Source organism: Erythrolamprus reginae, chromosome 2 (genome assembly GCF_031021105.1).
Source record: "Erythrolamprus reginae isolate rEryReg1 chromosome 2, rEryReg1.hap1, whole genome shotgun sequence".
Lineage (NCBI taxonomy): Eukaryota > Metazoa > Chordata > Lepidosauria > Squamata > Dipsadidae > Erythrolamprus > Erythrolamprus reginae.
In genome coordinates this window covers 102,125,776-102,139,149 of record NC_091951.1, presented here as the reverse complement: position 1 = coordinate 102,139,149, position 13,374 = coordinate 102,125,776, and the positions used below count along the sequence as shown (strand labels likewise).

Genomic DNA, 13,374 nt, shown 5'->3' with positions numbered 1-13,374 from the left:
GTACAAAAATCTTGTTCACATCTTCAAGTACAATTACCACTTCTCTTTTCAAACACTGGAACAGAAGAACCTAAGTAGCGCTCTGCTGGATTTGATACTTGCCCCATCTCATCCAGCAGTCTGTTCTCATAGCAGCCAACCAACTGCACAAGTAAGGCCACCATGCTCTCACAAGATGGCCTTCAGGGGTCTACGGAGAGGGGCGGCATACAAATCCAATAAATAACTCACACTGCTATCAAGGCCAGCTAAATTAGAAGCCACCACACATCTTGTGGTAGCAAAGTTAATTTCATGGTGTAGTAAATATGCCATATTTTTCGGACTATAAGACGCACCTTAGTTTTAGAAACAAAACAAGGAAAAAACAAATCTGCCTGTTTCCCAGCAAACAGCAAAGACGATATACACTGTTTGCTGTGTATTTCTGCACATGTACGTTTATGTTTGTTTATGTTTATTTAGATTTGTATGCCGCCCCTCTCCGCAGACTCGGGGTGGCTACACATAGATATAGCAAAGAATTGGAGAAATATACATTATGGCAGTATATTAATGCCAGCAAGTTTCCTTAAATGTAGTCAAACTAACTCCTCCCAGGAGGAGGGTGGCATACAAATCTTAATAATAATAATAATAATAATAATAATAATAATAATAATAATAATAATAATAATAATAATAATAATAATATTTAAGTAGATCAACTCCAAACATGACTAAGTCAGGGTTTAACTCAGCTGCCTTTTCTTAATATTAAACAGGAAACTGCTACATTTCAGATTATACTTCTTCAGATAAAAAAAATATTTTAAAAAGCTTTGTTAAGTTGTCTAGAACAGTGTTTCCAAACCTTTTTTGAGCCGCGGCACATTATTCATATTTTCAAAATCCTGGGGAACACTGAAAGGGGGGGGCGGGGGGGGGGGGCTAAAGAAAAGTTTGGACAAAAAAACCCTCTCTCTTCCTCCCTTTCACTCTATTTCTCCCTCTTTCTCTCTTTTCCTTCCTTCCCTTCTTTCTCTCTCTCCATCCCTCTTTCTTTCTTTCTTCCTCTCTTTTTTTCTCTTTCTCTCTCCCTCCTTCCCTTCCTCTATGTCTTTCTCTCTCCCTTGCTCTCTCTCTGTCTCTCTTGCTATCTCTTTCTTGCTTTTTTCTCTCTCACTGTCTTGCTATATGTCTCTTTCTTTCTCTTTGCCTCTCTTGCTATCTCTCTTTCTTTCTCTCTCTTTCTCTCTCTCTGTCTCTCTTGCTATGTCTCTCTTTCTTTCTCTTTCTCTCTCTCTCTGTGCCTCTCTTGCTAAGTCTCTCTTTTTCTCTTGCTATGTCTCTCTTTCTTTTTCTCTCTCTCTGCCTCTCTTGCTGTCTCTCTTTCTCTCTCTCTTTCTCTATCTCTCTTTCTCTGCCTCTCTTTCTTGCTCTGTCTCTCTTTCTCTGCCTCTCTTGCTATGTCTCTCTTTCTCTCTCTCTGCCTCTCTTATATGTCTCTCTTTCTTTCTCTCTCTCTCTCAGCTGACTGCAAGCGGGAGCCCTGATGGCGGCAGCTGGACGTGCTGCTGGACACCGGATATGCCAGGCCCGCAGCGCCAGCATGTACGACGTCCAGCAGCACGTCCAACCGCCACCGTCAGGGCTCCCGCTTGCAGTCAGCTGAGAGAGAGAGAGCGCTCCCTCTCGCCGCCGCTATCTCCCTGCGACTGCCTGCGGCCGCTGCGGCCACCCCCCCCGCTCCCATCGCCAGTGCCCTCCCGCCGGGCCACAAAGGACACTTGCCGTCGATGCCAGAGAAGCTCCAGCTGGGCGGGGCGCTGCCGGTACTTCCGTCCTGGGGCTCCCGCTCGCAGCTGTCAACCGGCTCCTGCTCGATGCCGCGGTTTTCGGCGCTCTCCTGCTGGGCCCCAAAGAAGGAAGGCGGGAAAAAGGCGCGAAGAATGGAGCTCTCCTTCTTCCTGCCTTCCTTCTTTGGGGCCCAGCAGGAGAGCGCCGAAAACCGCGGCATCGAGCAGGAGCCGGGGGACAGCTGCGAGCGGGAGCCCCAGGACGGAAGTACCGACAGCGCCCCACCCAGCTGGAGCTTGGCGGCACACCTGGCCATGTCTCGCGGCACACTAGTGTGCCGCGGCACACCGGTTGGGAAACGCTGGTCTAGAAGAATGATAAAGTATTCTTTAAAAAATAAATCTAATAATTTGAACATTCTACCGACATTTATAGTTATTGACCTACCTTCTTGCAGCAAACAACAAAATAGCCAGTTTCAACAGTCTAATTAGCACAAGAAAATAAAATTCTGTCTTGCCTCTCCCTGCCAGTAATTTGCCTCAGTCCAGCTTGTTTCACTTTCATTTTAGCATGTGGGCTTGCCTGCAGCTTCAATCAATCAGCTGAGGGCTGGAAGGCATATAATGAGTTGTTTGTGCTAATCAGGCTTTGGGCTGCTTGCTGCAAGGAGGTAAATTGCTAGGAGGCAGAGACGAAAGGGTGGGGGTGGCTGGCTGGGGCTACCATTTGGTGTATAAGACGCATCCACATTTTCACCCTCTTTTGGGGGGGGGGGTAAAAAAGAACATCTTATACTCCGAAAAATAGGGAATATTGATTTGTTTTATCCACCCTGAATGCTCCTTTAGCAAAACATACTGGTGGGGACTGCATCTTTTCTCTTTGCACCTTTCAGCCACTATTGCAAATGGTGAGAGAGAAATAAAAGTATTAACACACCATTCCTATTTCCCTCTCTCACCTGGCCCATTGTTTGTTAAATATGTCTTCATGGGAACTTCAGGGAACTTTTTCCTTATCTTCTTTCTCTGTCTTCAATATTTAATATAAAAAGAAGTGGGGATTTCCTATCTTATGCATTTCTTCATAAATCTTACTTCTTTTCAAACATAATGTATGTTTGTTAACATTGATTGCCAGCTATTCTAGCATCCAAGACAACATTTTTGTATTCTTGCCTAAAAATGCTTGAGAAAAACAAACTATGCAGCACTATCTGGATAATGCTGAAATGTACAAACTGTTTTAAATGTCTTAAATAACAGCGCTAACAAACTGTGTTCTCAACTTATTTCGTAGCAGGGGGTTTGTTTTTCTGTCAACAGGACAAACAGAGCTCAAAAGCTAATTCTAGTGAACTTCTGCACAGCAAATAAGAAAATGCCTGCTGAAACAGTTCAAAAACCTGCAAGATTCTGCCCCAACGTTGCAGCATGCACTTACTAACTTTTGCCAGGTGTAGCTACTATGGTTCACTGAACTGACTCAAATGAAATAGAAACATGTAACACAGTAAGATGGTTCTGGGCAGCTGCCACAGTTTAAAGATAAACCAGTACAAAAGAAACAAGGTATAATACAATGTTTAACTACTAAGAAACCTTTGTAAACAAACTAAATTCTCTGCACAGTTCACAGAATAATGCATAACTGCTTCCTGACAGAAGTGTTTATAGCACAATGCCTTTAAAACAGCAAGGGACCTTTTTTTTTAATAAAACTAAAATGGGTAACTGTTTGCCAAGACTCTTTTGCTATACTGCTTATAATACTTCCATAAGGAGGCACACCCTGCCAGTGCTCAGATCCAGAAGAACAAAATAAATTATTTCAGCAAACATAGGCGTGTGTGTATGAGAGAGAGGGGGGGGGGGCTCCATTGTGGGAGGGTGTTTGATGTTTAAGCTCCAACTAACTCTGTCCAACCCTTTTGCCACATGCTGGAATCTACTTGAAAACAACCCTAAGCAAACAAACGGACTTGGGAAATGTACACGCTAACTAAAAATCCACAGGAAATGCTATCACTTATCAGATTATGCCAAAGCTGCTGCAGCATTTCACCAGGCTAGTTAAATAACTGAAGTAGTTTGGATACCCAGGGATTCTAATCAGGCAGCCTCTGTCCAGTGACAGAAAGCTGATTAGGACCTTTTCCCACCATATTAGATTTGGAAAATGTCAATTAATAAGGAGAAGGAAAATTAACATGAGAAAAGTGATATCATAGAAACATAGAATATTGACGGCAGAAAAAGACCTCATGGTCCATCTAGTCTGCCCTTATACTATTTCCTGTATTTTATCTTAGGATGGATATATGTTTATCAAAGACATGTTTAAATTCAGTTATTGTGGATTTACCAACCACGTCTGCTGGAAGTTTGTTCCAAGGATCTACTACTCTTTCAGTAAAATAATATTTTCGCATGTTGCTTTTGATCTTTTCCCCAACTAACCTCAGATTGTGACCCCTTGTTCTTGTGTTCATTATCCTATTAAAAACACTTCCCTCCTGAACCTTATTTAACCCTTTAACATATTTAAATGTTTCGATCATGTCCCCTCTTTTCCTCCTGTCCTCCAGACTATACAGATTGAGTTCATTAAATCTTTCCTGATATATTTTATGCTTAAGACCTTCCACTATTCTTGTAGCCCGTCTTTGGACCCGTTCAATTTTATCAATATCTTTTTGTAGGTGAGGTCTCCAGAACTGAACACAGTATTCCGAATGTGGTCTCACCAGCGCGCTATATAGCAGGATCACAATCTCCCTCTTCCTGCTTGTTACACCTCTAGCTATGCAGCCAAGCATTCAGCCTAAATTCTTCTCTTCTGAAGTTTTTGCTAACACAGAACTTCCAATACAATACTCAGATTGAGGATTCCTTTTCCCCAAGTGCATTATTTTACATTTGGAAACATTAAACTACAGTTTCCATTGCTTTGACTATTTATCTAGTAAAGCTAAATCATTTGCCATATTACAGACGCCTCCAGGTATCAACCCTATTGCACATTTTAAAGTCATGGGCAAATAGGCAAACCTTCCCCTATGTCACTTGCAAACACATTAAAAAGAATAGGATCCAGAACAGACCCTTGTGGCACACCGCTTTTCATGACTCATATTGGAGAAGCATATTTCACCATATGGTAAAGTAGCCTATAATATGGGGCCAGGCTCTCTGAGGGATCACTTCTCCCTGATGAAATTCAGCCCATCCCATTCATATTTGGCAGAGACAGTATGTTCCAGGTACCATGTAGCACCCATCTTATGGAACATTTTCCCTCATCCTAAAGTCATCCTTCTTAACATTCTGTACATCGCCCAAGACTTGGTTATGTCACTAGGCCTCAGGGTCCCAGAGGTGTTCTTAGATTGTTCCACTGTAGTTGATACCAGTGCATTCATTCTCTCTGTATGGTTTATACATTTGAAACTTTTAATCTAATTTTTAATAATCTTTACATATTTTTGTAATGACTTTTGTATATTTGTTTTAAAATTATATATTATTATATGATTGCACACTGCCTAGAGTAGCTTCTTAATAAAGAAACAAATGAGCTGTATAGATAGTCCTTGACTTACAACCAATCACTTATTGGCTCTTCAAAATTATGACAAGCCCAGAATGGGTATTTATGGCAGATAAAGCACTTCTGGCCATCATAAAATGCTGTGCCACACCCCTTCTCACATTCATCTGATTGCATTTTTGATGCCTTGCAACCTTGTTTTTACAACTGGTTGCAACATGTCATGGTCACATGGTTGCACTTTGCAAAACATTTGCAAAACATGTTCGTTCAGAAAAATGAGTTCATACTTGTTATGACCATAGAATTTGGTTAACAATCCTAATGATTCACTTAATGACCACTAAAATAATGTCCTAAAATTGGATGGGGTCACATGAGTGCCTCAATTTATGACGTAATAGCTTACAACAAGAGGTGGGATTCACATAATTTCTCTAACGGTTCACCCAGCAGTAAAAATGTGAGCGTGTGAACACGCTTGCTTCAGTCGTGCATGCAACCTTCCGTGCATGCGCTTTGCTTGTGTGCATGGCTTTCACGCAGCTTGAAATTGTGGCTAAATAGGACAGCATACCGCCGGGGCTCACCCACAGGTCGCTACTGCCTGTTTGTTGAACCAGTCCTAACTGGCTAAATTACCACCTCTGCTTACAACCAGAAATCACATTCCAATGGTGGTCACAAGTCAAGGATTATCTGTCATATAAAATATGAAATAGTTCAAAGAACTGAAACAGGTTCCTTTTTTACACACAGAGCTATAAAAAGGTTACTGTATTTTTCGGAGTATAAGACACACCTTTACCCCACTAAAAGAGGCTGGAAATTTGGCTGCATCTTATACTCTGAATGTAGCTTTTTTGAAGCTTTTCCCCCCAGCCCTAATGAGGTGCTAATGCTCTTCCTAGTTTGCAGGCTTTTTCATTGCTAATCGCTCCGAATAATTTTTTTTCCTGCCTTATGTCTTTGCACTTTTTTTCATTGCTACTCCCTCCAAAGAATGGTTTTTCCAGCCCTAACCAGGGGGATAAAATAATGTGCTGAAGCTGATCAGACTAAGGACTTTAGCCAAATGAATACTTGGTAGGCAGATTCCCATCCCCCTCCATTTTCCTCCCCCAAAACTAAGTCTTATACTCTGAAAAAATGTAGTATATAAAAGTTAAAATTTAAGTTGATAACACTGGTCACAGAAATAAGTTTATGGAGTTTAAGTAGCAAAATACTGACTTAAGTTTGAATAGGTTTTGCTCCCAAAAAGAAAAACTTTTACAGAATTCCAGAAAAGTCACTTGAATTTTCATCCCAGAGATTACAAAATTGTATAGCAACCCTAGTATGTTTTGAACAGGGCTCTCAGTGATTTTTGAGATCACTGGACACTTCATGATTCTGCAGTTTTTTAAAAAATTAAACATTTAAATTCAAATGATGCACAACAGTACTAATCAATAGATTAGTTCAAAAGAAACCCAGAATTTAAAACATGAATTGTACTTCCAATATCTGAACTATTAAAAGAGTAACCGAAAGGCAATGGAAAATGTGCTTAAAGTTTTCTTAAAGCAGACTGGAAGGCATAAGAAAGGGTATTCAATGTTTCCTCGGGACAAAGTAGGACATCTTTTCTGAAGATCTCCAGAAGCTGGATACCTACTTGAAAAAATGGTGCCTCTAACCAAGCTTAGCAAGAAGTAGCCACACTACATCTCAGCAATAGAAATGTAAATTACTAGTCTTCAATGAAGTTCTAGAACTGTATTTTACAATGTAATAATTCTCGGAAGTACTTACTGATTACACTAAACAGATCACTAACTTTCTGACTATTGAAAAAAAAAACAGCTGCAAAATTGAAAAGCCACCAAAACTTACTAAACAGACTGGCTTGAACATCTTGGGGTGTTGATGCTAACACCCTATAAACAACAATCTTGGCTTTGGTTTATTCCACAGCTAAATATTGTGCCAGTGTGTGTCTTAATAGTACCCACATGCAAATGGCTAATGTGCAACTCCACCAAACAATGCTTTACCAACTCTGGCACACTGCATCTCACTTCTGTGCACTAGTTACCAGCCCCTAGTAATATCATACCACCCCACAATAGAAGACAATAAGTTCTTGTTCGACTGCAATCAAGGATGCTGAATAACAAGGTCCTCCCTATTCACCAGGACAATGCACAGTCCATCACAAGATTGAAGTCCTGTAAGTCAGCATGGAAAATAGCGATTAACTTAATATGTATCCAGTTTAACCCAGAGAATGCTTGGAGAGAAAACTGGCCCAACCTGACCATTAGAGATCCCTCTACCAAACCCACTTGTTTTGACCTATCTTGCTCTATCTGAACAAAACTGAAAGAATTAGGCCTGATATTGGACCTCTCCCCTATATTAGTGGGGATGGAAAGTTTCCCTTTGTTTTGATTGTTATTATTAATTTCCCGGAGGACTGTGGGCGGATTGTGGTCCTGACATGCAAACTATTAAAGAGCCGGGGTGGCGCAGCAGGTAGAGTGCTGTACTGCAGGCCACTGAAGCTGACTGTAGATCTGTAGGTCAGCGGTTCAAATCTGATCACCGGCTCAAGGTTGACTCAGCCTTCCATCCTTCCAAGGTGGGTAAAATGAGGACCCGGATTGTGGGGGCAATATGCTGGCTCTGTTAAAAAGTGCTATTGCTAACATGTTGTAATCCACCTTGAGTCTAAGGAGAAGGGTGGCATAAAAATCGAATAAATAAATAAATTAAAACATATTGTGCCAGATTGCCCATAATATACATTCTCTAGTTTCCTACAGGAAACAACGAAAGAGGTGATTGCCTGGATAGCTGAACTGGATGTTCAGTTATGAGGCCACTGCCATGCCCTTATAGAAATTTTACTTACAATAACATGGACTGTGAATATGTTAAGTTCTCTTCTGCCATGTTCTCATCATATGCTAAATAAATAAATAAATAATCAGCACAAATTCTGCATAGGACTTCATACAGTTTAGCAACATTTCTTATACACTTTCCCAGTGACATCAGAAATTGAGGGAAACTGATGCAAGATTATTGTCCAATAGAGTACAAAATAATATGAGAAATCAGATGAACTATGGACATAATTTGATTAACAACAAGAAAGTCCACTTTGTCCATCTCCACTCCAAAGTTGTACTCTATTGGACAAAAAGAGTACAACTTTGGAGTGGAGATGGACAAAGTGGACTTTCTTGTTGTTAATCAAATTATGTCCATGGTTCATCTGATTTCTCATATTATTTTCAGCAACTGAATAGCAATCCAGCAATCAGGACATTAGTCACTGTTAACATTGGAAAACATGGGTAATGACAAAGGGTGATGAGAATTGTAGACCAAAAGAGCATACGGAGATGTGCTTGCTTTTCAAAAGATTCACCAATTGAGCTAAATAGTCAATCTGAGAAATCAACCCCTATGATTTTTAAAACACAGTCTCTGGCTCAGAACAAAGAGCCAACTCAACCAATTGCAATTTATTCAGCAAACCACAGATTAGTATGGTATGTGAACTAAGCCCTTATTTTGAAAATATACGAGACATTGTTATAACGCACAGAAGCCTGTTCTTCCTTAACAAACAGAATGTTATTTTCCCCCCTTAGATCACAGTCAAATTGGATTACAAACCTTTTCTACTCTACCATTGGGCTCACCAAATGACTTTAGGCTAGTCATTTACTATTTCAGCCTATTTTACAGGATCACTCATATTAAATAAATTTAGAAAAGGCCCTCATGCACTGACCAAGAGATTTCAAAAGAAAAAAGCTAGACTATAAATGCAGTAAACAAAAATGTCAAGCAGTTAAAGTCAACGCTAATTTCAATAAACGTAGAGACAACTTGGGAAGTATTCCATGGATGAGAATCCTCAAGGGGAAAAGAAGCTTGGGAAATTTTGAAGCGTGAGATTATAAAAGCCCAGTCTAGCACAATACCAATGAAGAAGAAAAATAATAAGTCCCAAAAGAAATAAAGAACTCTCTGACAAATTGAATGACAAAAAAGGACAAATATAAAAAGTGGAAAGAAGGGGAAATAACTCAGGCAGAATACCAGCAAATAGCCAGAGCCTGCGAAGATGAAGTGAGGAAAGCTAAGGCTCCAATGAACAAAGACTTGGGACAAAAGTAAAAAGTAACAAAAAAAAGCTTCTTCCAACCTATTAAAAACAAGAAAAAAGTCAAGGAAACAATTGGGCCATTGCAGGGAGAAAGTGGCAGGAAGGTGACAAGCAGCAGGGAGAAAGCAGAGTTACTTAACTGGTTTTTACACAAAAAGACAGTGCAACCGATCAAAAACAGCAGCAGAAACCCCCCCCCCCCCCCCAGATTTGGAACACAAGTTAAAATAGGGAATAAAATGGTAAATGTATTTATTTTATTTATTAATTGGATTTATAAAGTAGACTCCTGTCTACTTTAGATGAGTTCAAATCACCAGGACCAGATGAACCTCAAGCTTCTCAAGACATTGGCAGATGAGATCTCAGAACCACTGAACTATATCTTTCAAAGATCCTGGAGCACCAGAGAACTGCCAGAGGACTGGAAAAGAGATGATATATTTCCCATCTTCAAAAAAGGGGAAACAAATAGATCCAGGAAACCTCAGACCTAATGGCCTGACCTCAATACCAGGGAAGATTCTGGAAAAGATGATCAAACAATGAATCAATGAATCCCTAGAAGCAAACAAAGATTGGCTAACCAATGACACTTAAAGTGTAGTGCTCAATGGAACTGCATCTACATGGAGGGAAGCATGCAGTGGAGTACCCCAAGGCTCTGTTTTAGGCCCAATACTGTTCAACATCTTCATAAATGAGTTGGACGAGGGGATAGATGGAGAACTCAACAAATTTGCAGATGACACCAAACTGGCAGGAATAGCCAACATTCCAGAAAATAGGCTCAAGATATGGAAGGATCTTGACAAGACTTCAACAATGGGTGCTATCTAACAAAATGAAATTCAATTGTGTAAGTAAGTAAGATTCTACATTTAAGCAAGTAAAACAAAATGCACAGGTATATGTGGCGCCTTGCTTAACAGTAGTAACCATGAGAGGGATATTGGAGTCCTAGTGGACAATTATTTAAATATTAGCCAGCAGTGTGCAGCAGCTACCAAAAAAGCCAACACAGTTCTAGGCTGCATTAACAGAGGGACAGAATCAAGATCATGTGAAGTGTTAATACCACTTTATAATGCCTTGGTAAGACCACACTTGGAATACTGCATTAAGTTTTGGTCTCCAGGATGTAAATAGGATGTTGAGACTCTAGAAAGAGTACAGAGAAGAGTAACAAAGATGATTAGGGGACTGGAGGCTAAAACATATGAAGAACAGTTGCAGGAACTGTATATGTCTAGTTTAATGAAAAGAAAGACCAGGAGAGACATGATAGCAGTGTTCCAATATCTCAGGGATTGCCACAAAGAAGAGGCAATCAACCCATTCTCCAAAGCACCTGAGGGTAGAACAAGAAGCAATGGGTAGAAACCAAACAAGGAGAGAAGCAACTTAGAACTAAGGAGAAATTTCCTGACAGTTAGAACAATTAATCAGTAAAACAGTTAGCCCCTAGAAGTTGTGAATGCTCCAACACTGGAAGTTTTAAAGAAAAGTTTGGATAACCATTTGTCTGAAGTGGTGTAAGTTTAAATAGCAACGGTTACTCCAAACAAGTTAGTATCATAGGCAACTCAAACATTTGTAGTGCACCCTGTTGTAGTGCACCCTGTTGTTTCCAAGATATTAAACCTAAGATTGCAGTTTTGCATATCTAAAAGTAAAAAGGGGAAACTTAACACAATATGTTGTATATTTAGAAGAGAAAATGGTAGGAAAAAATACCCTCATGCTAACAGTATCAAACACAATCTGTATTTTTTTTTAAAAAAAACTAAATTACATCTAGAATAACCATATATCACTATTTTAAATTATGTTCTGAAGTTGAAGTAAACAGATTAACACAAAGTAAACAAATTAAAACAAACTTGAATGACAACAAAGCACTAGTTAGCATGCGTTTTCTAATACAGAAACAGTCCATGGTATTACTGTACCTTTAACATCACATTTTCCTTCAAACCAGTTCAATTCACTCATTAACACATGACTCTTGGGTTCTTGCCAGGGGAAAAGGTAATACCTAAATTGAGGAAAGCTTTCCAGTAACTGCCTCTCAGCATAAACTCAGTGAATTGAGTTGATAAATGGTCCCAAATGGCTTTTTTTAAAGAAAAGATAATTAGAGGTTTCAATTTTGGAAAAGAAAGAGTGCTTAACATAATTTGATCTGATAAGCAAAAGCAGCAAGGCAGAGGCCTCCAACAAAACATTTCTCCCAGTATAAGCATTGGCTTTCTAAAATAATTGTACTTCTCCACTTCCTTGTAGAGTTTATGCCTGTAATAAGAAAGTTTTAAAAGGAAGAGAAATTTACTGATATAAAACCCCACCTATGGGAAAGTTGTTAACCAATTGAAGCTTTGGGCCCTAGTTGCATGATCTGGAACCTGGGATATGGCTTTTATTTCGTTCACCAAACTTTCAGATTTCAAAGCTTAGTGGTTTTTAATCATGTATCTCTTGTTCTGGGCAAAACCAGATGATAGCAATCAGATCAAAACTCACTAATTTGGAAGCAGAGTACCCATAAAATGATACATTAAAAAAAATCACAACCTGGGTCAAACTCCCACCTCACCACCCCCAACCTAGCGGATGGCTGGCATCATAGGGATCCAATCTAATGAAGTCTTCCCGGTTCCCCACGGTCTCCTCCCTCCTCGCTTTCCCTGGTCTCTGGCTCGGACGCTGAATGCAACGTCAAAAGTCCCACTATTTACCAACGCGTTGCAAAAAGCCCCCCCTCCCCTCGTCTTCGGGCCCCGGGGTAAAAGCTCCGCCGCGTTTGAACTCTAGTAACCCCAACATAGCTAGCTGCCAAGCGAAGGCAGTCGCCGACGCCGCCTGCCTAAAGCAGGAAAAGGACCGACGGGGGGGTTCCCGACACCAATCGGGAACGGAGGGTGGGAGTCAACGTTAAAAGGGGTTTCCTCCCGTCATTAAGCGGGAGGGGCGGAATCGGGGGCGTTGCAACATTCCAAGAGCAATCAAGGATTTTTTTTTATCCCTCAGGCCTTTATTATTATTATTTTTTAAAGAGACCACCGATTTTAATGGTTAGGCAGTGGAGTTTGGCGGGGAGGGGGCGGAGAAGGCCCCGGGCTGCACGGGGTGGGGGTGGTCGCCATTCGCGGCCGGGGGAGCGGGAAAAGTCAGCCAACTTGGCAGGCAGCCGGATTATACAGGGGTGGGGGCGTGTGTGTTGGGTTTGGGGGGGGGGGGCAAAGTGGGCGTAAAGAAGGATAACACCGAGATGGAGCAAAAGCAAGAGAAGGGCATAGAAAGTGGGAGGGGGGGTTAGAATCCCCCCCCCAAAAGGATCCTGATCTGGCGGGATCTCTCACCTGGCCGAGCGATGGATCTTCGCCCCAACCGGGGCTGGAGAGGGAAGGAAGGGGGGGTCCTTGGTTGCTTAGCCCGTCTGCTCCCGTCTTCCTTCCTCCCTCCCTTCCTCCGCCTCGGCGCAGTTCCTCCAGCAGCCGCTACGGCACCATGCCTGGCCTGCGCTGGCGTGGCTGCAACCGAAGGCGCCTCCAGGGCAGCATCGCCGCCGCTGCTCCTGCCGCCGCGGTTGCCTTACCCGCCGAGAGCCCCCGAGCTGACCCCAAGCGAGCTCCCGTTCCCCATTAACGGGCGGCCGGGCCCGCGCCAGCTCTCTGCGTTGCGCGCTTCCAGCCTTCGCCAACCGAACCGCCGGGATCAGGCAGCCTCCTCCGCCCCCCTGCCCTAGCGGCGAAGAGCGCATGCGCTCCGGGGGCCTCGGCACAAAGTGACTGGCTGCGCCGTGGCGGGGAGGCGAGTGGAAGAGGGCCGCCCTCTCCTGGGGAAGCGCGGCCTTGGCGGCGTCTCTCCTCTTC

The 13,374-nt window shown here is 41.9% G+C and overlaps 1 protein-coding gene across 1 annotated transcript in view; it reads right to left on the bottom strand.

Annotated features, from left to right (window-relative positions):
• The window catches only part of RNF145 (ring finger protein 145), a 124,466-nt gene extending 111,092 nt beyond the window's left edge, over positions 1-13,374 (bottom strand). Inside the window, exon 1 of the mRNA XM_070738984.1 lies at positions 12,862-13,374. The gene's annotated coding sequence lies outside the window, so the exon portion shown is untranslated. The remainder of the gene's footprint in view (positions 1-12,861) is intronic.